This window comes from Sphaerodactylus townsendi, linkage group LG03 (genome assembly GCF_021028975.2).
Source record: "Sphaerodactylus townsendi isolate TG3544 linkage group LG03, MPM_Stown_v2.3, whole genome shotgun sequence".
Classification (NCBI taxonomy): domain Eukaryota; kingdom Metazoa; phylum Chordata; class Lepidosauria; order Squamata; family Sphaerodactylidae; genus Sphaerodactylus; species Sphaerodactylus townsendi.
Genome location: NC_059427.1, coordinates 116111633 through 116138941, shown reverse-complemented (window position 1 = coordinate 116138941; position 27309 = coordinate 116111633). Strand labels below are relative to the sequence as shown.

The 27309-nt window shown below is 40.6% G+C and overlaps 1 pseudogene; it reads right to left on the bottom strand.

Moving 5' to 3' along the window:
• Positions 1–349: 349 nt before the first annotated feature.
• LOC125429057 lies at positions 350–27309 on the bottom strand (annotated as a pseudogene).

Below are 27309 nucleotides of genomic sequence, written 5' to 3'. Positions count from 1 at the left end.
GAATGAACAACAGAACCCATACATTATTTTTTGTTACACTTTAAAGCTCTGGTTGGAGCTCTGGTCTCCTCACTGTCATACAAGGAAGTGTAAATACCTCTTATTTCCTCAATGTCATATAAGGAAGTATAAAATGTACCCTGTAATAATGAATTATTTTTATCCCAACAGAGCTTTTCCTGGACCCATTTAAGAAACGCTATACACACAGAGAAAGTGGCCTTATATATTATGGCTCCAATGCTGAGTTAATTTTATTTGCCCATTTGGGGACTACTAGGCTATCTCATAAGAAAGGGCCAGACATAATGTGTGAGAGAGTAAGATTCACCAAAAAAAAGTTTACACGTTTTTATGTGTGCAAAGGTTTCTACAATCTTTATTTCCTAGACATTTGAGGACAGAATGAACAATAATTACATAACTAGGTGACAAAGATCTTCACATTTTGTGCATTTCTTCGTTCACCTTCAGCATCTAGGTGAGCTCACTCTTCGCTTTTGGCTGCCTTTCCAGCATCACGGGACTTCACCCGCAGTTTGTTAACCTGGGATTCTGCAATGTCAGCCCGCTCTTCAGCTTCTTCCAGCTCATGTTGAATCTTGCGGAACTTGGAGAGGTTGAGGTTGGATTGTTCCTCCTGAGAATGGCAAAAGAATTATGAAAATCAAAGTACTATTTCTGCTTAATTTGGGGGCGCAACTTCTGCTTCATTTCAGGGCTAAGATGAACATGGCAGATTTATTTATTTTATTTATTTATTTATAATTACATTTGTATACCGCCCCATCCCCTGAGGGCTCTGGGCGGTGATTTGAGTTTCTGTGACTGAACCTAAGCAGTTAGAACAAACAGCAATCCTGTTTTTCTCAAGATAAGGCAGCAGAAATTCATGATAAAAGTGCTCATGTCAATTTAATGTAATTTCTATTTAGCTTAATGAAGAACTAAGCTTTCAAGAAATAATTTAGCTGGCAAACTTTAACGTTTCTTGAGACTCTAATGAATTGAGTAAGAACAGTCTAACAGCCACATGGGGGGGGGGGAGGGCATTAGGAAGAGGCATGGCCTTGCTCCACTGCATTTGCCCTCCCTGGAGCACCGACCCCGGTGGAGGTGGAAGATGCTCTAGCAATCACCTGTCCCTCAGACCCACACCACAAAATACAGAAGTCCAGGCTGCAACACAGCTTCACTGGCATCCCAATCGGAAGCCAGCAAGGGGGATGGGGGTGGGCTGGGAGGCTCCCAGGAGTGTGGCCAACATTAGATTGAGGGCTGGGAACACAGCCCTTTTGGTGGCGTAAATCCTGTTAGCCCTATGGGGCTTTCTGGCAGTGGGGGGGGGAGGGTTCAGAGCTGTTTCTTGCTCCCTATGCCACCCTTGTAGAAGCAGTGAGGTGGCACCACATTGGTGCGGTGTCCTGCCACCTCTGGGTTTGCCCATGAAATAATCAATATTATTTCAGCGTATAATATTTTGTCAAATTAAATTGAAATGCAATTCTTTTCCTGTCAAGTACTTACAGATTCTTCAGATTGTCTCTTGTATGCTTTCACTTTGAGTTGGAGTTTATCCACCAGATCCTGAAGCCTTAGAACATTCTTCCGATCTTCCTCAGACTGAAGAAAATTTGGATAATGGAAGGAAAAAATGTAAGCGTATAGAATTTATTTTTCCTCAGTCCCGCCTTTCCTAAATAATACTGGCTTTCTAAAACAGAAGTATAAAGCAGACTAGTAGTTTGGATTAAGCGCAGTTAAGGTTAGCATAGTGTGGGATAGTGGTAACATTTCATGTTGCCCTTTATGGGTACTGCAATGATTGGCAGTAATTGTGTTAATTATACTGGAACGGGGAAAGGGGGACAATAAACATATGGGTCGGTATGGGGCAATATTTTTTCCATGTCATAAAATTGTAATCTATGACCTACTAACTGCAGGATGTAAATACATATACATAACTATTATTATGATTTTAATAATGATGTTATTCTTTTTTTTTGCACTGTTATCAATGTCAAATGATACTGATTAATAATGTCACTGGACTGTTTATCACAGGTAAATTTTTACATGCTCACCTGGTAGGACAACTCTTTAACCCTTCTCTCATATTTGCGCACACCTTTAACAGCATCAGCACTGCGCTTCTGCTCATTCTCAACTTCTCCTTCCAACTCCCGTACCTGAAAAAAGAAATTGAAGATTTCAGTTGTAACTTATACAGTTGTAACTTATAGAAGCACCACCACATCTGAAACAGATGCCTTCATTGGCATACAACTACATCAATGCCTTCATCGACATACAACTACAACAAATAGAAAAATACCTAGCTCTTACATGGATGGGGACAGCATTAAATCCAGGTCATTTACATACAGTTATGGGTCTCTTACTATTTAGGAAATTTTCCTTAGTATACCAAAAAATATAGGGTTCAATCCAAATTAAATTTCCTAACGGCAGAATGGAACTTTCCTGCTTCTCCAGTCCACTGATCTCCACAAAACACTACTCCTGGGGGATAGAGGATCCTGAGAAATGACACGAGGAGAGTCTGCAGTGGGAAGGGGGAACTGATAGAAATTGCAGATTTATTTTGGATCTAATATTGTAAATTGATCAAAAAAAGACCAAAAAAACATCCTCAAAAGCCACCTTGATAAATAATGAAAATATTCCAAGAGGCATGGAATTTTGAGAGCATTAATTAAAGGAAAGGAGGAGGAGAACTGGGTCTCTTCTAGTAGGGACCTATTTACCATAGATTTTGAGTATTGTTCATAGAAATTCTGATAGGAACCTATTTGTTTCAGCTACTCACTCTAGCCTCCAGTTTCTGGAGCTGCTTCTTGCCACCTTTCATTGCCAGCTGCTCTGCCTCATCAAGACGGTGCTGCAGGTCCTTCACGGTCTGCTCAAGGTTCTTCTTCATCCTCTCCAGGTGAGCGCTGGTGTCTTGTTCCTTCTTCAGCTCCTCTGCCATCATGGCTGCCTATTAATAATGAAATCAGTCCAACTCAATAAACCAGCCATACCAATGAAAGCCAGATTATACTTTTCAAAGAAAAACATCCTCCTACTCACATCAGTGATGGCCTTCTTGGCCTTCTCTTCTGCATTGCGTGCCTCCTGAATTGTCTCTTCCACTTCACCCTGGATTTGGGCAATATCTGTTTCCAGCTTCTTCTTGGTATTGATCAAGCTGGTGTTCTGTTGGGGGGCAGGGAAAGGGTTTAGCGTTATTGATTGAATTGAACATAAAAGATTGCCTTCTATTGTCAAACATTAATAACGTTTTGGCAGGGAGTGCAGAGTGTCTGTATGATACCCAGCCTTATTTCTAAACTCCCTTCAGAGTCCCAAAGGAGGCCAAAAATGTTGTCACTAGATTTAATAATAATCTTCTTAATATCCATTCATGCGTTGTATGAAGCCTGACAAATGTTAGTCAGGCATAGTTTTCATATATTTTTTTTAAAAAGCATAATGACCAGCAAGGTCAGAAAGAAGGACAGGGAAACTGCAGATTTTCCTAACATATTCATCAAGCTCAAGTTTTGCCTTTTAGAACAGGGCCTATACACAATTCTTTCTTCTCTCTCAGGGACTCTGTAAGGATACACTGTTCATTAGAAGCTGACCTGTGTGTGGAGGAGCTGCACACGTTCACTGGCATCCAGGAGTTCCTGTTCAGCCACTTTCCTGCCCCTTTCTGTCTGTTCCAGGGCTGCCCGGAGCTCTTCAATCTCAGCCTGCATCAGGTTAGCCCTGCGCTCAACCATGGCCACCTGTTCCTTCAGATCATCTTGACTCCTCACAGCATCATCCAAATGCAGTTGTGTATCCTGTCAGACAAAATTATTGTGAGTCTTTAAACGTTTGTTGTTATTACAGAATCATGGTTTCTTGGCCAATAGCCTGAAATTTCCCTGTATATACCTTGAGCTGTCCTTGGGTATTCCTGAGGTTCTTGAGTGCCTCAGCAGCTTGGCGGTTGGCATGGCTCAGTTGGATTTCCATTTCATTCAGATCTCCCTCCATCTTCTTCTTTATCCTTAAGGCATCATTCCTGCTCCTCACTTCAGCATCTAGAGTACTCTGCATGGACTCTACCACTCTCAGGTGATTCCTCTTCAACTGGTCAATTTCCTCATCCTTCTCTGCAATTCTCCTATCAATGTCAGACTTCACCTGGTTGAGCTCAAGCTGAATGCGGAGGATTTTGCCTTCTTCATGTTCCAGTGAAGCCTAAAGGAAACCATTTATTAAAGCTGATAACAATGAACTAAAATTGGCAGCTTCTTTCTATTGTATTAAAATATAGTAGAGATTATCTTTAATTTAGAACATTCCGCATTCTTTTTTGTGGCCATCAGTATAACAGAACTGTTTTGATCAGTTTTATGTTCATTATTTTCAGTTTGCTTTTTGAATTGTTCCATAGTGGTTTATTTATTTGTTTCATTTGTATACTGCCCTCCCCCAAAGGGCTCAGGGCGGTGAACCTCAAATATATAATCTCAGTAAATCAGCATAAAACCAGCATAAAACTATGAATTAAAATTTGCAACACAACAATTTAACAACAACAGCTGATGGCGACTTCTTCCCCATCCCCTCCCATCCACGGGAGGCTTAGATGGTATGAGGGTCCCAAGCCTGGTAGAACATGTCCACCAAAGGCCTGGTGGAACAGGTCCGTTTTACAGGCCCTGCAGAAACTCTATAGGTCCTGCAGGGCCCTGGTCTCTTTAGGGAGCCTGTTCCACCAGGTTTATAGTATCTCATAGGACAAGAGTTCCTTGTCCAGTTTTCTCTATGATCAATCTCAGGTTTACCTCAGCTTCCTCAAGAGAAGCTTGAAGTTCAGATTTCTCCTGCTCAATCTGTTTCTTCACTTTTTCCAGTTCATGGATGGCCTTCCCTCCTTCAGCAATCTGTTCCGTGAGGTCAGATATCTCCTCTGTTGGTTAAATGACAAAAGCATGCTTGTATGGATGAAGATATAGGATGGGGTGAAGATACAGAAAGAGTGCTTAAGATTAAGGATTAAAGTGTATTTTGCCAATTATGTCATCGGCAAAGTTTCCATTCTATTCAGCTTTCAGAGGAAGGCATACTTCAGCACATTGCATCCCAACATTTCCTTTGATGCAAGGCATAATCACCAATTTGCTTACCGGTAAAAGTCACGCACTAGCTTCTCACTGTTGGGCATACAGTGTTCCAAATCCAGATTTGAAGAGAAAGTAATGAACTTACGTTGAAGATTCTTATTCTCGCGTTTCAGAGTTTCCAGCTGATCCAAGGACTCTTCATAAGAATTCTTCATCTTGAAGAGCTCTGTGCTCAGAGAGCGAGACTCCTTCTGTGAAGCTTCCAGTTCAGACTGAGTTTCCTCATACTTCTGCTTCCATTCTGCCAGAACCTGCAAAGCACCATCAGATAATAATCCATGAATTCCTAGGCAGGAGGCTTTTGTATCATATAGTCAAATGGTTTTTACAGTGGCCAAACCTACCTTATCGAAGTTCTTCTGTTTCTTATCTAGAGCTGCGCAGGCTGCGTTGGACCTTTCCACATCAATCATGAGGTCCTCCACTTCATTCTGAAGTCTCTGCTTTGTCTTCTCAAGGGAAGCACACTTGGAATTCACAGCCTCTACGTGTTCTTCAGCGTCCTGCAGGCGCTGGGCAAGCTTTTTCCTGAAGGAAAAATATTGGAAGTAAACAGCATTTATCTCTTTAGGCAACTGAAGGGAAGAAAGGACTTTGGCACTGCATTATAAACATAGCACATCCTTTGTTTCATTTAAAATTCAGACTCTTTTTATTTACATGAAGCATTGAAGAGGGAATTTAAACAAAATATCTTTAAAACAAAATGATGAACCAGCAATACACTTTGTCATGGGAATGTTTGGGGGGGGGGGGTTGTTTTTCTTTTCTGTAAGAACTTTTGAGGAAATATGCAATATGCTAATCTCAGTTACCACTGGCATGTGCACTGGGTGATTATTTTGAAGTGATGATCATTCTAAAACTTCAAATACTTAAAGGGCATCACAAACAGTGCCATAACGCGAATCCACTCGCCATAATTAGATTTCCCAGTATTTGCTGACTGAAAGGTTAATGTAAAAAACATGTGATCAGAAAATATCATCTGTAATTCTAGATCTGTGATTACGGTTTCATATGTACAGCACTGGGTAAATAGAGCCTTAATTAATCTCAAATACTGGATCATATGCAGCAACCAAATGGGGAATGTTGAAACAAGGGAGCTGGAAGCGGAACAGGTGGTGAGTGGGCAGAGAGTGGGTGGACGGAAGAGAAGAATGTAGCACTGTGAGAGGGCAAAACTTTGGATGGAGAGGTATTATGAACCTGAGACAGGCATGGCTCACTTGTGCAGCAAGAGGTCAGAGTTTGAGGAAAAGGTCAGAGTTTCCCTACATCAGGAAAATGTGTGCTTTGTGCACCTGAAAATGTGTGCTTTTTGCACCCGAAGCACAGCAGCGTTGGAACCATTGTGTAAATGAAAATCAAAGTCAGATATTGCCATTAATATGGTGCGTAATTGAATATCTGCCATGACGCGCAGGTGAGTTTTCCACAAGAGAACTTGTGCAAAATAAGCCTGAGCCTCTGGTAAACCTCATAGGCAATCAACCTGAAAAGTGTTACTGGGCTTATTAAAACTTGCAGAAAACAAATAATATTTGAATTAAGCATGAAAAGAAGTAACTTTTTAATTTATGCAAGGTTGGGGAGCTAATTCAACTAACTCAAAAATAATTAACTCAAACTAACTCAAAAACAGTTTTATACCGGGCCCATTAAACACAAGCCTGTTCGTGTGTTGACCGTAATATGTGCAAAAAATGGTAAATTTATTTATTTGCATCATTTGTAGTCTGCATTTCTCACTTGGACTCAAGACAGATTACAAAGAGTATGTGAACACAGTCAACTGGATGGGGTATTAAATAAACAATACAGTAAGATTAATGATGTTGAACCAATCAGACATTCTATGTGCAGTGTCAGAAATCTGACAGCATATTCATCACATAGGATCCTGACTAATATGTAGAGTAATCACACTCATCCCAAACCCCCTGTCCTCAATTTCCACCCCCCAAAACATACATACTTGGCTTCCTCAAGTTCCTCAGTGCGCTGAATGGCATCAGTCTCATATTTGGTCCTCCATTGGGCAACCTCACTGTTGGCCTTGGACATGGCACGTTGTAGCTCAGCCTTGGCTTCCTGCTCTTCTTCAAATTGCTCCCGTAGCAAGTCACAGTCATGGCGAGCAGATTGCAAACCATGGGCCAGTGCATTCTTTGCCTGCACAAAATAATTAATTTGTTCAGTGATTTCCCTAAATCTGTTTTGCCAGCCCTTCTGAGAATAACTATGTTTCTATTTCCAGTTATAAAACAATTAATGTATAATTACAAATTAAACTGAGGAAAACTTATCTGAGGAAAATTAAAGGGTCTCTTTCCCCACCTGTGTTGTGACTTTTAATTTACAAATTAATCTAGTTTTTACTGATTGTAGACTAGAAAGTTTTAGGCAGTTTTTTATATATACTTGTCTGTATAATACTGTCATTGTATATTATGTTCTCGGACATCATGGTTATTTTCTGCTTTATTCAGAGTAGTATTATAACAGCGCAAAAACTGTCTACCAGATGCAGATGTAAAATGCACCTTTGTTTCTTCTTCAAGTTGCCTCTTCAGTTCTTCAATCTGTTGGGTAAAGCCTTGCTTGCCTCTTGAAAGCTGGGAAATGAGAGAATCTTTTTCCTCTACTTGACGTGCAAGTTCACCTGAAAAGTACAAAAGCAAATAGAGGTGTCTTGGAAGAATAGTACCTCCAAGTGGACACTTTGAAACAACATATGTGGAAGAACATGGAAACTATCAAATCCAAAGATCCCAATATCTTGACCCATACCTGTAGCACTCCCAATACCATAGAGCTCCTGCAATCACTCCATGACCCAGGACCAAGAGAAACAGTTAACTGGAAGCAATTCTTACATAGGCTTTTTCTGCCCAAAACATTTAAAACATTTCCCAACTGTTTTGCAAATGTTTTGAAAAGAATAATTTTGTGGGTTGTCCACATAGCATAGAAAAATAAAGCATTTCAGTTGAAAACGGTTCTTTTTAAAAAAAAAGAAAAACCATGCAGACATATCTTCAAACCTATGGAGATTCAAAATCTGCACAACCTTGCCACTTGTGACCACTTGTCCTGTGACCTCTCACAAAGCAACAACAACAACAAAGGAATAAAAGCACATTCACATAATCAGCAGGCAAAACTGAATTTATTAGTGCATAGTAATGATGAAAATGGCAGGCAGCCCGATGCCAGCTGAGAAAACATCTGTAGGAAACTTCAGCAAATAGTGAACAGCACGAAGAATCACTGAAGTGGCAGAAAATGACAGGCAGCAGAGAAAACAAAAGTAAGAGCCTCAAAATCAGGTGGAAAATAAAATGTTTCCTGATCTCCGCATAGCAAGCAGGAAACGTTCTTAAATTTTTTTATAAAAAAGATTGCTAAATAACCGTATCCAATTAAATAGCTTGAAGTAGAACTTGTGGGGGGGAAGCTATGTGGAAACTTTTTATTTATATGAGGAAACTTTTTATTTCTTTCCTCAAAACATTTTATTTGTGCTCTGCAGAAAAAGCCATGGAAAAGTACTTGCAAGACAGCACAGTGCTACATTTCTCCTTGGTTCAGCCTCAGAAGATAAAACGCTTTCATATCTATTTTCAGAAGCAGGGTCTCTACTGACAAAACAGCAAGAGCGAAATTGTCAGTACAGATAAATTCTTCAGGTTCTACTACTGAACCACTGTTACTCTCAAGCCCTAGGTTACCTTTTGACTAGCTTCTTTGCCATTCAGGAATTGAGTACTTGAACTTAGTCCTAACTTACTCTACCTTTACTTGCTTGCTAACTTCCTGGTTTGGGCGATTTTCCACAGTGCTCCTGTGATGACAAGACCACAACAGACCTTTTTAGCATTTAAAGTTTGCAATCATTCTTTTGTAATTTATAATCAATCTTACCTGCTTCTGTCTGTAGACGAGCTCTTTGAGCACTCAGATCGTTAATTGTGCGCTGATGTTCTTCCTCCTTTGCTTTAACTTCACTGAGCTGATCTTCCAAGGAACGGCTTAATTTCTCAAGAGTGGCCTAAAATGAGCAAAAGGAAATACAACATTCACTTGAAAGATATTTTAGTAAAAGAGTGAGAAATGGCACACAATGAACAGCAAAAGTGAACATTTGATCACATATGAAAAATAACACAAATATTGGTTGTGATGGGATTTCTGGGCTATGTGGCCATGGTCTGGTAGATCTTGATCCTAATGTTTTATCTGTGGCTGGCATTTTCATCTTCGTGAAACAGACTTTTCTCTGTGATACACCTCTGAAGATGCCAGCCACAGATGCAGGCAAAACGTTAGGAACAAGATTTACCAGACCACGGCCACACAGCCCAGAAAACCCACTACAACCAGTTGAATCTGGCCATGAAAGCCTTCAACAACACAAATATTGTTTGTGCCAGATCATGTATCCTTCATTCCAGCCACAATCAAGAAGAATTTTGGAACAAGCCTAATTAATAGGATAGCACATACTTAAAGCAATGTTCATCAGGTGTTAGGAAGCATGGAAACTACTGATTCTTAGACTAAATGTTAACATGATTTAGGCTTGTTAGAGTTAATTTTAAGAGGTCTCATTACATATTGCTTGTTCAAGTTTTCATTAATTCCTGGCACCCAGATCCTGAATATTTGCCTTGGTGAATTTATCTTTGTTTGCATTTACAATGATGGCATATTGTTAACATTTTCCTGTTTTGATAATATAGCTGGTAGTATACTACACCTCCAATACTTAAAAGCTTTTGGTATAAATGATAGTATTAGGTTGTAGACTCCGACATCAGTATGGATAATTTTAGTTTTCAAGAATGTTAGATGTAAATTTTATTCTAATGTACTAAGAAGCAAAACCTTGGTTTTGGAGACAGATTCCATGTTGCTGGCAAGGTCATCAATCTCCATCTTCAGCTCACTCTTTTCCTTCTCCAGCTTCTGTTTCACGCGCTGCAGGTTATCAATTTGTTCCCCAAGTTCAGCTGTGCTGTCTGCATGCTTCTTGCGGAAGGCAGCTGCAGTGGCTTCATGCTGCAGAGTAGCCTCTTCAAGGTCTCTGCGCAGCTTCTGGAATTCTGCCTCGCGTTTCTTGTTCATCTCAATCTGAGCTGCTGTTGCTCCACCAGCTTCCTCCAGGCGCTCACTGATCTCTTCAAGTTCCCTGGAGAGATCAGCCCGCTGCTTCTCTGCTTTGGCCCGAGAGGCACGTTCTGCCTCAATTTCCTCCTCCAGTTCTTCAATTCGGGCTCTGTGGAAACAAGGGAAGCAACCATTAGGAGTCAAAGATGCTTCTCAGGATGGAGTTAATTCCCACTCCAGTCCTAAGGGAGGCCATGTTGCAATCTTGCCTGTAGCTCCTTGATCTTCTTCTGAAGCTGAGAGCCTAAGGCCTGCCTGGAGTACTTCGAGAATTTTGCTTTGGAGTTGGCTGATTTCAAAGTCTCTTTCCTTTTCATGACAAAACATAATATGTGAAAGAGTCCACTGTATCTAAAGTCTAGTCTTCAAAATCCAAATTAAATGTGGCTGGTACAATGCATCTCCATGCAAATCTTCCAAAAGAAAGCCATGCTTACTTGTAGAAAGCTTTTCATCCAGCTGCTGTTTTGGTCATTCTCCAAATCCATTGTAGATTCCTTGGGCCCAGTTTCAGATCTCCTTCAAGCTTCCTCTTGGCTCTTTCAAGGTCCATGCGGAGCTTCTTTTCTTGCTCCAGAGACCCTTCAAGCTGAAGAGAAAGAAGTCATAAAGACCCTGCCACTCCATACCCTTCTCTCCAGGGTGGGTGGGCCTCAACCAGATGATGGGACCTCTTCCCCTCTCCCCATCACTCCCCCCAGGGTGAGTGGGCCATGACCAGATGCCGGGTCCCCTCCCTCCCCTTCCCCCTAGTGTGGGTGGGCCAAGACCAGATGACGGCCCACCTTCCCTTCCCCTCCCCTCTCCCCCTCCCTACCATTCTCCCTAGGGTGGGTGGGCCACCTCAGAGATATTATTCCCCATATTATTGTGCTCACATCATCCACTTGCTGCTCCAGCTTGGTCTTTGCTTTGGTCAGAGTATTCACTTTGTCCTCTTCTGCCTGCAGGTCATCCAAGGTCTGTTGGTGGGCTTCTTGGAGGGCTTTCTTTTCCTTGGTCAGTTTGGCAATGTTCTCATCCAAAACTGCCATCTCCTCAGTAAGGTTTTTCACCTTTCAGAATGGAAATACATCCAGAATTTGATCATGCTATGCAATGAGGGTGGTACATTTTGACTACTTGCTACAGATTTGAAGGTATTCTGGCCAGTACCTTGTTCTCAGTGGCATGCTTTTCCTTTTCAACCTTGGCCAGTGTCAACTCAAGATCATCAATGTCTTTCTTCAGCTCTGAGCATTCATCTTCCAGCTTCCTCTTCTTGGCTGTCAACTCAGCATTCATTTCCTCTTCATCTTCTGCTCGTTCCGTCAGCTCTTTAATTTTGGCTTCCAGCTGGATTTTGGTTTTGATCAGCTGGTCGCACCTCTCCTCAGCATCTGCCAAGCCATCCGATTCCTAGAGGTGAAAAACATGTGCATCCCAGAACTGGGTCAGGGTTTTGAATCCAGAGCTATAACCATATAACCAGATCCTGAGTACAACCTTTTATTTCTAGTGCAAAAACCAGCATAGTGACACATTAGAACATGATTTATTTCCTGCCATTGAAATGAACATGGCAGATATCCGAAACTGGATAATTCACATTAAACATATATATTGGAGCAGGATCTAATGTTTATGGCTTATATAACACAGAATACTAAACAGAAAAGCAAATATGTTATATATGTATATGTGTGTATATATATACACAAAATGCCTTTAAGACTCGACACACAGATACATACAAAGTTTCATAGCAACTATGGTAAGAAAAAGTTTATAAACGGTATGTAGGAAAAAAATTGAAAACTCCTATTCCCAGACATTCCACTGCAATGTTTGAGTTCCTTATACACTTAAACATGCTATAAATGAGATTTAAAAATGCATATTTTAAGTCACCAGTAATGCTTACAGCTTGGACTTGGAGCTGCAAGTCATTTTTCTCTTGCATCAGAGACACCATTTTTTCTTCCAGTTCCTTCCGTTTGGCTTCTGACTTGGCAAGGTCCTCCTTAGTTTTCTCAAACTCTTCCTTCATGTTGGCCATCTCCTTCTCAGACTCAGCACTCTTCAGCAGAGGCTTGATCTTAAAGTACAGCTTCATCCAAGCCCAGGTTTTGACATTCATGAATGAACGGATATTGTACTGAATTGTAAAGATGGACTCCCTGCAAGGAAGGCAACATGACATCTTGAAGATGATTCCAGAAAAAAACTGGTGTGACCAAAGTTTGTTTTTTTATTTTATCTACAGTTTATTCTACTCCTCATTCCAATTTGTTTTATAACAGTCATACTATATTATTGAAACATATTTTGCTTATTTTCCAAAGTGGGACAATGTGCAAGAATTTATGATGGTTTCCTCTACACTGCTGTCTCACAGACAACATTATCAAGTTTCATTCTAAGACTCCTAAAACATTATGTATAAGTGCAACAAATGCATTTTTTCTGAGGCATAAACATAGTTCTGTGTATCATGGAGCAGAATTGGCTATGTGTGTGTACCACAGACTATGGCAAATTCACAAATTTGCTGCAACATGCTTTGTGGCCCAACAGCAGTTCATACTTTTGTCACATGTCCTTGTGACAAGAGGTTCACTAGGTCATGAATTCTATTAATGATGTCAAAATTCTACCTCCTTTCCATCATTTTCTTGAACTCCAGCCTCATCACGTAGCCACGGCACACGGCTTGTGTACGTGTAATCAGTTGTGCCAACTTCTCATCTCTCATCTCCTCTAGAGTACCAAGGAGGCCAGCTTTGAAGAACACCTGGAGAAGTAAAATATTTGAGAATATTGCTCACTGTTACAGTAAAGTCAGATGTTTCATTCTTGTTCCCCAGAATATTTTTACCTTGGTGTGGCCAAATTTATATTGGGTGTGATCAACATCAATGGATCCAAGAAGTTTCTCTGAAGCCTTCTTGCTATCAATGAACTGTCCCTCTGGGATGGCACTTGCGTTTAATATCCTGTACCTGTAGAGAAAAACATAGTTATTATTTTGCTGAATCATTATATAAAACTCGTTCCTTTTCATTTGTAAACATCAGTCAGAAAAACTCCCTAATTTTGCCAAAGAATTTCAGTCTCATGCCCAGATAACTCTCCCTTCATATGTTTTAGTTTATTAACAAATTAATGAGGAACTGTGTCACCCTCTACCTAGTCTAAAACACTTCTCTTGAAGCTCTCTGGTTGTGCTGTTAAAAGTCAATGCTATAGAAAAAGAAATCACATATTTCTATTTAAAGTATATAATGCCCGGTTTGTCTCTTTGTCCCATCCTCATTTCCTTAACCTGTACATTATAAATATTATATACGTTAATTGATTCCTAATTTACAAGATATTTTAAAGTCTAGTTTATTGTATTACGTTGAAAATGGCTTTTTGAAACATAAGTAAGAAATACAATTAATTAGCACATACTAACCTCTGTTTGAAGTCACCGTAAATGATCCTGCTGGGGAATCCCTTCCTACAAATTCTGATGCCTTCCAGCACTCCATTGCACCTCAGCTGATGCAATACCAGTTCATGCTCCATGGCACCTTAGAATATTAGAGCGTAGATTAGTGCTACATGGTAGGAGAGGAAATTGGTGTTTCACACTTCTCTTTTGATCTCCATATCTTACCAGGAGTTTTAGTTTCATTGGGAATGAGGCAGCGCACAAAATGCGGGTGAGTACTCCTCAGGTTACTCATCAGCTTGTTTAAGTTCTCCTGTGGGACCAGAAGCTGCTATTACAATCTTTATGTGGCTGAAGAACAATTTCTTGGACTGCCACACAGACAAATAATTTTTGAAACTGATCAGCAGCCTACCACTTGTCAGTAGGAGCTATTGCAGAGAGGACACACTCATACACACACACACACACACACACACACACACACACACCTTTAATAGCCATGAATAATGACAAAATATAGGATCCAAGAGCAATAAAAACATATATAAAACATATATAAAACATCTGAAGTCCGAAAGGATCAACACTCCAGAACTTTTCTCAGGAATTTGGCAACTAGCTCCAAGATCTCGATTGAGCTATTATTTAGCAAAAAAACAAGCCCACAAGTTAGGTGTGAAATTCCTTAGTAGAGGAGGAATGATACACTGGGACAAATTCATATTTTTCTCTAAGTTTCTATATCCACTCTTTGGTTTTAACTATCAGCCCAAAGCTGTTTCCCTTTCTAAATAGCGTATATTTTCTTGATCCATGATTTTTACATACAGATTTTTTTAAAAAAATTCAATTATCTTTGAGTTTACAAATTCTGACATATTTATGTTCAGTTTTACAAATTTAAAAAATTGCACTTTACCCTGAAGAGAGCAGACACAGTCTGGAAAGAGGAACCCTTCTTTTTGCCACCCTTCTTGCCGCCACCGCCCTCTGGTTAATTAAAAAAATAAGTAATTAGAAATGCAGTGAAATTTTAAACAAATTAAATGTGACTAGTTTTAATATCTACAAAAGGTTTTTAGTTTGTATTCTACTTATTTTTACTTTCCCTTCCCCACCCCCCACAACAAACACCCTGTGAGGTGGGTGGGGCTGAGAGAGCTCCAAAGAGCTGTAACTAGCCCAAGGCCACCCAGCTGGCATGTATTGGAGTGCACAAGCTAATCTGGTTCCCCAGATAACCCTCCACAGCTCAAGAGGCAGAGCAGGGAATCAAACCCAGTTCTCCAGATTAGAGTGCACCTGCTCTTAACCACTACACCACACTGTACACCACGCTACACCATTTCATGAATCATTTCATTAATATATGCATCAAGCTGAATACATATGCATAAAGCATTTGACTCTGATGAATTACTTAAATTGCTAATTATGCAGAACTTCCCAGCATGTAGGGTGATCAGCAAACAGTATAGCTCAGCAATACTGATAGTCTGTGACTGTAGCCCTGTTCCCATGTTATAGTGAACACACATGCATCCTCTATGTAAGAAAGAACCAGGAGACATTTGCTTTACAAGTGAAACTGGGAAACAACACCTGGATAAACTATGGGGGTGCAACTGCATGTTCAGTTGTGCATGAATTTAATGTAACAAAAGAATTATTTAACACATGCATGATTTTAAAAAATCAAGTGCACCCTCTTTACATGCGTTCACTATAACTTGCAAACAGAGCTTGATTCACTCAGAGAACAGCAAAGGAGAAAGTATTGCTACTTTTAAACAAAGTTCGTTGTGAACGTAGATATGGGTTGCAGGGTCACACCACCTCATAAATTGGCAAGTACTGATTAAAGTTTTCTTTATGAATTTGTTTTAAGGTTCAGGAATACCACCTTCAGGGGGACGATCAGCAAACAATAACGCCAGGGTCTTCATGGATGATTTCTGGTACAGCCCCAAAACGGTTTCATTCAGGGGGTCCTTGTTCTTGTCCAGCCAGCCACTGATGTTGTAATCCACAGTCCCGGCATAGTGCACCAGGGAGAAGTGGGCCTCTGCTTTGCCTTTGCCGGGCTTGGGCTTCTCAAAGTTCTTACACTTGCCAAGATGCTGGTCATACAGCTTATTTTTGAAAGAAGTGTCTGTTGCCTTGGGGAACATGCACTCCTCTTCAAGGATGGAGAAAATGCCCATTGGCTGTCAGCAAATACACAGATTAATTAAATCAGCATGTATTTAGTAATGTTAAATCTTGCACAGTAAGCATACAATAAAACTAATTTAATACAGCTAATGTAATGAAAGTCATTTCGTCCTGGTGCAAAGGTGCATACTTCTGCGCACCTATTTGTCCACACTATGAAACACGAACTCAAACGTCTTCCAAAAATTGGGATTTTGACAGCTACTTTCAGTTTAAAGGGCCTTCTCCATTGTGGTTTTATAATTCAGGAAGAAACATATCTCTCCCTCTATCACTGTTTCTCATTAGTGGGTGAAGAATTTTATTTTAATTCTGTTTGCCATGGCCTCACTAACTCTCATTGACCATCCTCCCTGTTATGTATGTTTACATGTTTACATATTTTATTTAATTATTTAAAATGTTTAAATAATTGTAGCCATTTATCTGTATTTTAAACTGTTTTAATGTTTGGTTGTTTGCTGCCTTTGGGACCCTAAGTTGGGTGGAAATATGGCACTCAAATGTTTCAAATAAATCCATCAAATTATTTTATATCCAGACCTTCTCAATAAGCTCAATGCAGGCGGCCAAGTCCATTCCAAAGTCAATAAACTCCCAGTCAATTCCTTCTTTCTTGTATTCTTCCTGCTCCAGCACGAACATGTGATGGTTGAAAAACTGTTGCAGTTTCTCGTTGGTGAAGTTGATGCAAAGCTGTTCCAGGCTGTTGAACTAGAAATTGATAAATGAGACCACAGTGTTTACAAGTGTTTCTAATCAGATTCCGAATGGCTATCTATCAGTATAGGCCTTCCTTCTCAGTAGGTTTATGTACTAAAAGTATATATAAAATTTAGCAAAAAGGTGTCTTTATTTTTCACACACATCCTGTGTTATCAGATCAAATCTGCTCATATTATAATACTATTGTTCGCCTATGATGGCTCATCTTCTCTGAACTCACTGTTTTTCATCCTTTCAAAGACATCGTTTAAACTCCAAAGATTCCTTTAGTTGATGAGTCCGTAGTCCTCAAGCCAAATAATTTCTACAATTTCTAATCTGTGCCAGAGACTTCTCTCTCTAGCCAACAGCTCGGAAACAATCTCACTCCTTCAGTGCCTTTGCATTCAGAGCATTATTGAATGATACGCTTAATTGCTTAAAAGATTTCCTCTGGCAGTTAGGATGCTCATCACTCTTCTAGAACTATTCCACAAAGTCTGTGTTCCTTACATCAAAGATCTCAAAGCCAGCAATGTCCAACACTCCAATGAAGTGCTGCCTAGGCTGTTTGGTATCCAGCTGCTGGTTGATACGAATGACCATCCACAAGAACATCTTCTCAAAGACAGACTTCGCCAAAGCACCAACGGAATTGTACACCTACAGTAGCAGAATGTGAACAGGAAACAGAGAGTCAGAATACAAAGCAGATGGCTAATACCTTGGACAAAGAATGGTTAATAATGAGGCAAATTCAAACAGCTGATTTCATTCCATCAATCATCACCTGCTGGACAGTTTGGCCTTTGGTGACAAACTCGTTGCCGACTTTGACTCGAGGATAGCACAGAGCTTTAAGCAGGTCTGCTGAGTTGAGGTTCATGAGGTAGGCAGCCTTGTCAGCAACTTAACACAGAGATGACAGGAAGAGATTATCAATCCATAACAGAAATACGATGTTTCTAGACCATCTTGCAATGATTCATGTAAGTCAATGGAGATGTTAGCAGTAGTCTAGCTTTTCTATTCTTTGCATTGGGGTGTATTATAACTAAAGAATGAGTCACAGAAATCTATTTGTGTAAAAAGGTACACATAAAGAAGCAATTTGGGTAACACCCACTAATCCCAACACCCCATTGCAAAGTCCTGTGTGCAGAGTGCCACTAACCTGGATAGTGCCACTAACCTGTGTGCAGAGATGGCCACTAACCTGGATAGCTTTAAAAGGGGCTTGGACAGATTTATGGAGGAGAAGTCGATTTATGGCTACCAATCTTGATCCTCTTTGATCTCAGATTGCAAATGCCTTAGCAGACCAGGTGATCGGGAGCAACAGCCGCAGAAGGCCATTGCGTTCACATCCTACATGTGAGCTCCCAAAGGCACCTGGTGGGCCACTGCGAGTAGCAGAATGCTGGACTAGATGGACTCTGGTCTGATCCAGCTGGCTTGTTCTTATGTTCTTATGCCTGTGACAGTAACGCTGAACATTTATAATCCCTGTATATAAAATTCATAATGGAGGCTATGGATCACCTTACATGGAAGTAATATGGAGGAAGAAACTTGATCTCCCATACACACATTCATTTTTACATTTGAGCAAGATGTAATATTTTTGATTCAACCTCTGTTTCCTAACATTAATTTTTTTCCACCTCTGTCCATGTTAATTCTTTTTGTTAATGCTGGATGGTTAAATGAAAGGAACGAGCAAAGGATCATAATAAAACTGTATTGTCTATACTAATGCAATACAGACAAAGTTATAATAAGCTACAGTACCTTACCAGGATGTATAAAGTACTGAGACATCTGAATATAAATGGCACAGTATATCCTGCACCTCTCAGTATGATGGTTAATATGATATAACTGGGAGTTCTGAAGAGGTTTTCAGTAGTACCTTCAGTGCCATCTGGCTCAGCCTGCTCCTCACGTTGCTTCTGCTTGAACTTCATGTTCCCATAGTGCATTACAGCTCCTGTAAGCTTGTAAATGGCTGTCTTTTCATCAGCACTGAAGCCCAGAATGTCAATGGCGCTCTGTCGATTGAATTAGCAAGCTCTGTAAGTGAATACACTTCAGGTAGATACCACCCAAACTCAGTTTTGCACGCTACTTACGTCTGTGGCCATCAGTTCTTCTTGATCATCTATGCTGGCAACAGTGATTTCCCCTTGACTGACAAAGGCGAAGTCGTAAGGGTTGGTGGTAATCAGAAGCATCTCTAAATGGAGAATAGAGTAGATTTGTTCAAATTGCTTTGCTTAAATGCCTAGTTGCTGCTTCTGTGGTACAAATTATATTTGTTTGTTCTAAATTGTAGAGCATAAAGCCAGGCAACAATGTCTGTTTTGAATTGTAATCATAATGGTGTCTGTTTTAGATTGTGAGGCAACAAGCCAAGGGTCACCAGTCAGGGTTGACAGCTGAGGAATGCTGTCAGTCTGGTTTTTTTAAAATCACCCATACTGATAAGTTATGTCTTTGAAAGACATAACTGTTGTCCTTTGTTTTATTCAGAACCAATCATCTGATTAGTTAGAAACTATTCTGCCTAGCTATAAGCTAATCAATAAGGGTAGCTGCTGCTTTTTAGCACAGTAGACTGAAAGTATAAAGATATGTCTTTGTTCTTTCCCTCTTGAGGAACACACATGCTTATTCTCTGTGTGTGTGTCCTGTTTTTTATTGCAATAAAAACATTTGGCTAAATGAGACCAATTAATTTTTCAGACTGAATTATCTAATATTACTACAAAATAAGTCAAATATTATCTTTACCAATTAGTTCTGGCTTCTTGTTGGACATGATCTGATAAAAAATGTGGTAGCTTCTTTCTGCTTTTAGCTGGAAAGTAACTCTGGATTTTTCCAGAAGATCTGAAAAGAAAGGAGAAACAGAAGCAACCCAATTAAAAACCAAAAGGGACAGACATAGATAACTGCTTATTTTTATTTTTTAAAAATGTTCTCTTACATGTCTCAATGTCAGCAGAAGACAGTTTGCCTGTGGCACCAAAATGAATTCTGATGAATTTACCCTATAGAATGGAAAAGGCATGTCATGCTATGTTCTATTGAAGATATGCTATATGAGTATGTCTGATTTCAATGCAGGCCAATGCTCAGATTCTGCAAAGAACTTACAAAACGTGAAGAGTTGTCATTCCTCACAGTCTTGGCATTTCCAAAAGCCTCCAGCAATGGATTGGCACTGATGATTTGATCTTCAAGGGTCCCCTGCAATGTAAATGCTATTATCAAATTTCTGTCTTCAGTTATAGAGTAGGCTGCACAAAATCATATTACTAGTGAAAAAAACATACCTGCATTTTGCCAGGTGTGGGTGCTGCCTCTTCCTTTTTCTTATCACCAGTAGTTGCAATTGTTGCAAAGTACTGGATGACACGTTTCGTGTTTACAGTCTTTCCAGCACCAGATTCTCCGCTGTTGATCAAAGAAAAGTGTTATGACCAAAACAAAATAGAAGTGCAGTGATAGCTTGAAAACTAAAATTTATTCCAGCATGAGCTATTGTGAGCCAAATGCAAACTTTCCTTCTAGTCTCTCCTGCCATTTCCATGTGTTGGCCTTGGACAGTCCAAGAAGGAGTGGTTTGAATTCTCCTTGAACCCCGAAACCCCACTCTGTACCACAAAGCCAGCATAAACCTGAATAAGGAAATAAACTTACGTGATCAGAACTGACTGATTTTCACGATCTGAAAAGACACAGAACCAGCATTGTTGGGTTTAATAAGACTATGGTTCTACTCAAAATTTCTTGAGAGTGAATCTCATTAAACTCATTGAGGCTTTCTTGTGGAATCCTTAGTGCACATAATTATTAAAAAGAAGTGTCCCTATGATCAGGAAATGATCTGCAGGGCAAGGCCAGGTTGTTTACATCCTGCAATTCTGTGGGGACTCAAAAAAGGTGCAGAATGTGATACTGAAAGCAAATATCAGCCTCAGATCGATCTAGCCACAGTGATCCATGCAACAGTCACCTCTAGGTTGGATTACTGTAGCTCACTCTATGCAGGGTTACCCTTGAGACTGCTCCAAAAACTACAGCTGGTCCAGAACATGGCAGTGCGTGTCCTGACTGGGACCCCTTATAGAACAAATATAATAGTAGTGTTCCACCAGTTGAATTCCAGATCAGGCTCAAGGTATTGCTCTTGAACGTCAAAGCCCTAAATGGTCTAGGACCTTCATTTCTTTGGGACTGCCTCTTCCTCCACACCCGTCAGAGAGCCTTATACTCAGCTTCATTTAATCTGACTCCAACCTGGAGAAACGTTCTGCTAAGTGAAACTTGCTGGATCTTACACAATTCTGCAGGATTTGCAAGACAGAGATTTTCTGCCAGATGTATGATTGAGACAGCAACCATTAATATATGTGCTTGGCCTCCACACACCTCTTTCCCCCTTTCTCTTGTTCCCTCCTCCCACCTCTGATCTTGGCAGCATACTCCTTCCTGGTTTATGGTAGATACTAGACTGAATCATCCTTTTGAGAGATCATCTTCAGAATTACGCCATTCTAGGATTGTATGATTATTGTATGATATTTTAATGTTATTGTGATTTGAAATTCGAATGTTTAATTTGAACTGTACTTTTAAATATGATAAGCTGCCTTGACCCCAGTTTAGCCAGGGGAGGGCTGGGTATAAATAGCACTATTATTATTCTTATTATTTAATTTTGTTTAATATCACAGCTGCCAGTTCTTTAGCTGGTTGTTGTTGACCTTTCTATTATTATTATTATTAGTAATGTGGTAGTAGCAGTGATAGTAGCAGTATTTAATTTTGTTTAATACCACAGCTGCCAGTTTCCTGCAACATCCGTGTAGCTACACAGATATGCAGAAATGAACCCCCACAGCCATGCCAATCATCCTACAATGCAATTGGCTGCACCTGCATAGCTGCATATATGCAACACAAAAAATGTTTTTTAAAAAAGGGGCAGGGCAATGACAGGCAGATTCTCCCTGACCATGGACAGCACGGTGGAAGGAAGAGAAATAAAGTATCACCTGCCTGGCCATTTGGGTGGGAGTGGCTCCAACCCAGGATTTGGAAAAGATAGCTGGTTTAGTGATTTTTGAAAACCCTGGGTTGAGGGAGATAAAACAGGTTTTTTGGGGGGTGGAACCAGTGCAAAGTCCCCCCTCCTCAGAACAGGTTATATAGCGTCCGGCACCCATTCTATTTACCCTGTAAATTGTAAACAAGTCTATTCAATGTTACATAACTTTCTAAATATTTTGTGACAAGCAAGAAACCATAAGGACTTGCCGGAGGCATCTCACTTTCCCCTACCTCATTGTATCTTCTTTCTTTTTCCCGAAAGCTCCTGACACCTCTCCCCTTTTCCCGATTTCTTCTCTCCTCTCCACCCAACAGCTAATCTACATTTATCTGCACCTCCACTTTCAGTTTTCCTTCTCTTCATCAGCAGCCTCTTCCTTCATCCTTTTTGTTAACTAGTTTCTTTTATGTATATTATTAATTTTTGGTGGAAAATTGGTCCAGTTTTAGTTCAGCAGCAGGAAATAGGACAAATTGAATTTCTAAGACAAAAGAATTTCTTTGCTATATTGACTGGCATTTTCATTTCTGAGAAAGGATGTTAACTCAAAATGATATCAGTCTACTTACCAGTTAACATGAACTGATAGGCATTGTCAGAGATGGAGAAGATGTGGGGAGGAGCCTCTTGACGCTTTTTCCCCCTGTATGCACTGACAACCTCAGCGTTGTACACTGGCAGCCACTTGTAGGGGTTGACAGTGACACAGAAGAGACCTGAATAAGTCTGTAAGAAACAGGAAACATAATTTACAAGCAGGAACTCTCAAATACTTGACAGAATCATCTAATTTCCTTCTTTGCTCACTATTTCTTCTTTCCATTTCCTGAAAGCTCCTATAGCCTCTCCCCTTTTCCTGATTCCTTCTCATTTGATTGACAGACTACAGTTATCTGTGCCTCAGTTTGAGCACAGTCTGAACTGAGTTGTGATAATGCCTTTCTATGGGACAAATCCTGTGTACGCTGAAAATGCCCATGAGCCTTGAAGATTCTTTGAAGCCAGATAATTCCCGGACACTGGCAACTCACTGTGGATTTTCTAATTAGTTTAGAAAATCTTAAATTTATTTGAAAGTATGGATGATTGTATGCTTTGACATATACTTCTGGAGACTGGGGCACTAGCTGTTTCATAGCCCTGTCTGTAGACTTTGTTCACACTATTGACTTAGTAAAGTGTTAAGTTATTCAGTCCTACTGACTGTTAGCCACTGTTTGTTTATTGCTCACAGTTTTATTGAACAATAATTCGGGAGCAGTAGCAACAGAAGGCCATTGCTTTCACCTCCTGCAGGTGAGCTCCCAAAGGCACCAGGTGGGCCACTGCGAGTAGCAGAGTCCTGGACTAGATGGACTCTGGTCTGATCCAGCAGGCTAGTTCTTATGTTCTTATGTTCTAATAGCAAGCAGCCAGGCCTAGCTGAGTTATGGAAGCCCAGTAGTATCAAGTCATCCAGAGACTGCAACCAGACCTAAAGTTGCCAACCTCCAAATGGGATCTGGAGATCTTCTAGAAGTACAACTGTGATCCATCCCCTTCAGAGAAAATAGTTGCTTTGGTAATGGCCTCTATGGCCCTAACTCAGCTGAGGACCCCCCCCCCTTAAGCGCTCCCCTCCTCAGTTTCCACCCTCAAATCTCCAGGAATTTCCCAATCTGGAGCTGGCAACTCTAGTTAGATAAGTCCCAATAAGTCCTCTCTCAAAGACCAAAATAGTCTGGAAAAGGCTCCACACCCTCCCAGTTGCTTTTGCTGACAGAACGAAGTCTTAGAACACTGTGGTTGCCTATCAAATGCTTCTGGCATAATCCACTGCTAAAATCAACAGGTGTACCTTTTATCACTTTCAGATTTTTAATCCCTCTAAAGTATTTTTTTTAGATTTCATATTTTTCTGAAAACCTGAGGCCTTTTTCAGGTTTGTAGAAATGTCTGTATTGCCTGTTTACAACTCCAATCTCCAGATTTAAGTATCCAAAGATTTGCTTGCTTTAGAATAAAAGAGTGTGTGTGTGTGTGTTTTGCTCATGCTGTGGATTATCTTCATATCATCCCAAATAGTATAAAAACCCATTATTGCCAAGCTTAGTGTAAGCAAAAATATTCAGGGATGGGGGTGGATGAATTTCATGAATACTATGAAAGCAATTCATCTGAATAAATGGCAATAATTAATGGATAATTCATAAGGCTCTGGTCGCTTTCCATGCTCCTATTTTTGAGAGGCCCAAGACTTTAAATAGATGGGAAAGTAATAGTTCCCCCATACACTGCCAAAAGAGAAAGAAAAAAGCCCAACTATGGGGAAGAAGAAGAGTTGGATTTATATCTCCCCTTTCTCTCATGTAAGGAGACTCAAAGGGCTTACAAACTCCATTCCCTTCCCCCCTCACAACAAACACCCTGTGAGGTAGGTGGGACTGAGAGAACTCCGAAGAACTGTGACTAGCCCAAGGTCACACAGCTGGCATGTGTGGGAGTGTACAGGCTAATCTGAATTCCCCTGATAAGGTGCCACAGCTCAGACGGCAGAGCGGGGAATCAAACCTGGTTCCTCCAGATTAGAGTACACCTGATCTTAACCACTATGACACTGCTGTTCTACGCCACTATGGACAATGGAAACACACTGAATTTCTTGAAATGGGTTTGATGCCTAGTTTCACTACAAAGGAACAGAGAAATGCCACTTTAAAGCATACTCACATAGATCATCCAGGCTGCATAACGCTCTTTGAGGTTATACAGGACAGCAGGTTCGTGAAGATGGGTCATCATGGCCATGTCCTCAATTTTGTCATATTTGGGAGGATTCATGGAGAAGGTTTGATCTTCCTTCACCGTCACAGACTGTCAAGGAAACAAAAGACTAGTTATCATCATCCTAGAAATTAGAGAGGAGACAGTTATTACATTTGACTTATTGCATTTTACTTACTTCCCCCTTTTCAGTCTTGGCCGTGACCTTTCCCCCTTCCCTGGCAGTGACAGTGGCCTTGATATAGACGATCTTAGGATCCACCACAAAAACAGAATTCTTAGCATCAAAAGGCTTGTTCTGTGCCTCAATCCTCTCCTTTGCTGGTTTGCGGAGAAACGGGGCAGCTGCCCCAAAGGCGGCCATCTCAGCGTCACCCATGGCTGTGTTTTATAGTGCACAGCTCAGCACAGAAAAAAACTGAAGAAAAGAAAAATATAAACAATGTCACCGAACGGTTGAAATATTTCTCTTACAATTATTTCCAGTGCCACTTCCACTTTCAATCAAGATAGATTATATACAGTATGTTTACTTCATCATACTTGTCACACTAACTACATGGGTAAGTGATGTGGTGTACGGGTGGGTGACCAGTGGGTACTTCTTGGTGGCATCTCATTTGCCTCCCTCCACTCTTCCTTTCATAAAAGCTCAAACATCATATTTCCTTTTCCTCCTTCCTTCTTTCCTTCCCATCTACTAACCAACTCACCTTTATCTGCCTTCAATTTTTCAATTTCCCTCCTTCCTTCCCCCGGCAGCTTCTTCATGGGACAACTAGTTGCATAAGGCCAGGCTTCACATCAAGCTCATTAGCATGGTGAGAGCTTGCAAGAAGCACCTCATTTTCCTACTCACTAGCACTTGCAAGGGGCACCTCACTCACGTCAACTTGCAAGGGGACTTCATTTTCCCATTATCTTCCCTATACTAATACCTTTTTTCTTTCCTCCTGACAACTCATCTTTTCCTGTTCATTCTCTTGTTCCCGCCCATCAACCAACCTAACTTTTATCAATCCCCAGTCATCAAATACATTTGTTATTTTATTATAGTCTATCTTTCTCCACAACGAAGACTGGAAAAATCACCCAATAGTTACCCCCAGACCTTGCTGTTTTCTCCTCCTTATGAGGTGGATTAGCCAGGACACAAAGTCACTTCCTGAGCCAGCACTGTGGCAAAACGCCCAAGTGAGGTAAAGGAACATGCATCGAGCCCAGCCACCTGAGCCTTGTGTGAAGTCAGACATGGGACCCACAGCCTATCCCTGGCAAGGTAAGGTCACTGCTATCTGGCCTGCCCAAGCCCCATGCAAGGTAAGAAGGTGACATTTGGCTAAGTGAGGGGGTATGTTTGGCCTTAGGGGTGGGGGTGCCTCTTCCCTGTCTCTCTTCCTCTTTTGAGGGGTGGGACCGAGGCAGGCTGGGAGTAAATAAAGAAATGTCAATAGAGGCATCAAAAGATGTAAGAGGCAGTCTGTGTAATTTCTATGCAAGTCTCCTTTGCGTACAAATTAAAAACAAGGTATATTCAAGTCAAGCACTTTAGAGACCAAGATTTTTTTCCTCTCGGGTTGTTATTGGACTCAAATCTAACTCTTCTACCTCAGACCAGCTACTCTCCTGAAATTAAATTTAAAAACATTCTCGGCAGCAAATTTTGTGAGACATGTTAATTTAATAACACTTATGCAATGAGAATGTTTTGAGTTTATTGAAGCCTAATTTGCTTCTTGATGAATTCTAATTCAGTAGTTCCATCTGGACAGCCAGTGCAATATAGTGATAACATGCAATGGACTCGTATCTGGAGAACTGAGTTCAGTTACAGCTCCCTCAGAACTCTCTCATCCCACACAGAGTCAGCCAAGGGCAAATCACCTTTGAACATTTCTTGTCTTGAAAACTCTATGAGGTCGCCTTAAGTCGGTTGTGACTTGATGGCATGAACACACTGTTCCAGACAGGGACATGCCTTCAAAAAATTTTGCATCATTCTGTGTGTCCAACAGGTGAGACTTTTGTTTGATTAATTCTACACTGGTACTTCTTATTCAGCATTTTAAATAAAGATCATATAATTTCAGAAAAAAATTGGGAACATGCCATGCTCTTTATGCCGACATCCTAATTGCAGCTAACGGCAGGATTAAGTATGTGCGGTGATAGCTGTGGGTTTCCAGTATCAATCATCCTTTTTTGGATTGTGACAGTACAAATATTTAATTAGAAGGGCTGGTAAGGGTTTCACTGATTTCAGGATAGTATCTTAGCAGACTTTCTCCCGTTTGTTGGAATGCAAATTTAGTGGTGGGGGGGGGGGAGTAACTGTGATATAGCTGTCCACCAAGAAACATGCAAATCTCTTGCTATAGGGTATCTAGCTATCCCCATGGGACTAGTAAATCAGGGTCTTACCTTCTTTGAGTACCAGTCAGATAGAAATGCAGGGTCCAGCTGGCCAACACTGCAAAATAAAAATGACAAATCCTTTCTTTACTGCTTTACCAAAGCTCTAGTAATATATCACCGAGCAAAGAGGATATGAGGCCGACTGCAAATCTCTTAATTACACAAGCAGTTGCTATACAGAGGTGTCAAAAATAACCGCAGTGTACTGGGATATGAGGAATTCTGGGTGACATCCCACTTCTTTAAACTCCAACTCCTCACACCCTTACCTTCAAGCTGTAACAGAGCAAGGACATAAGAGTCTGGTC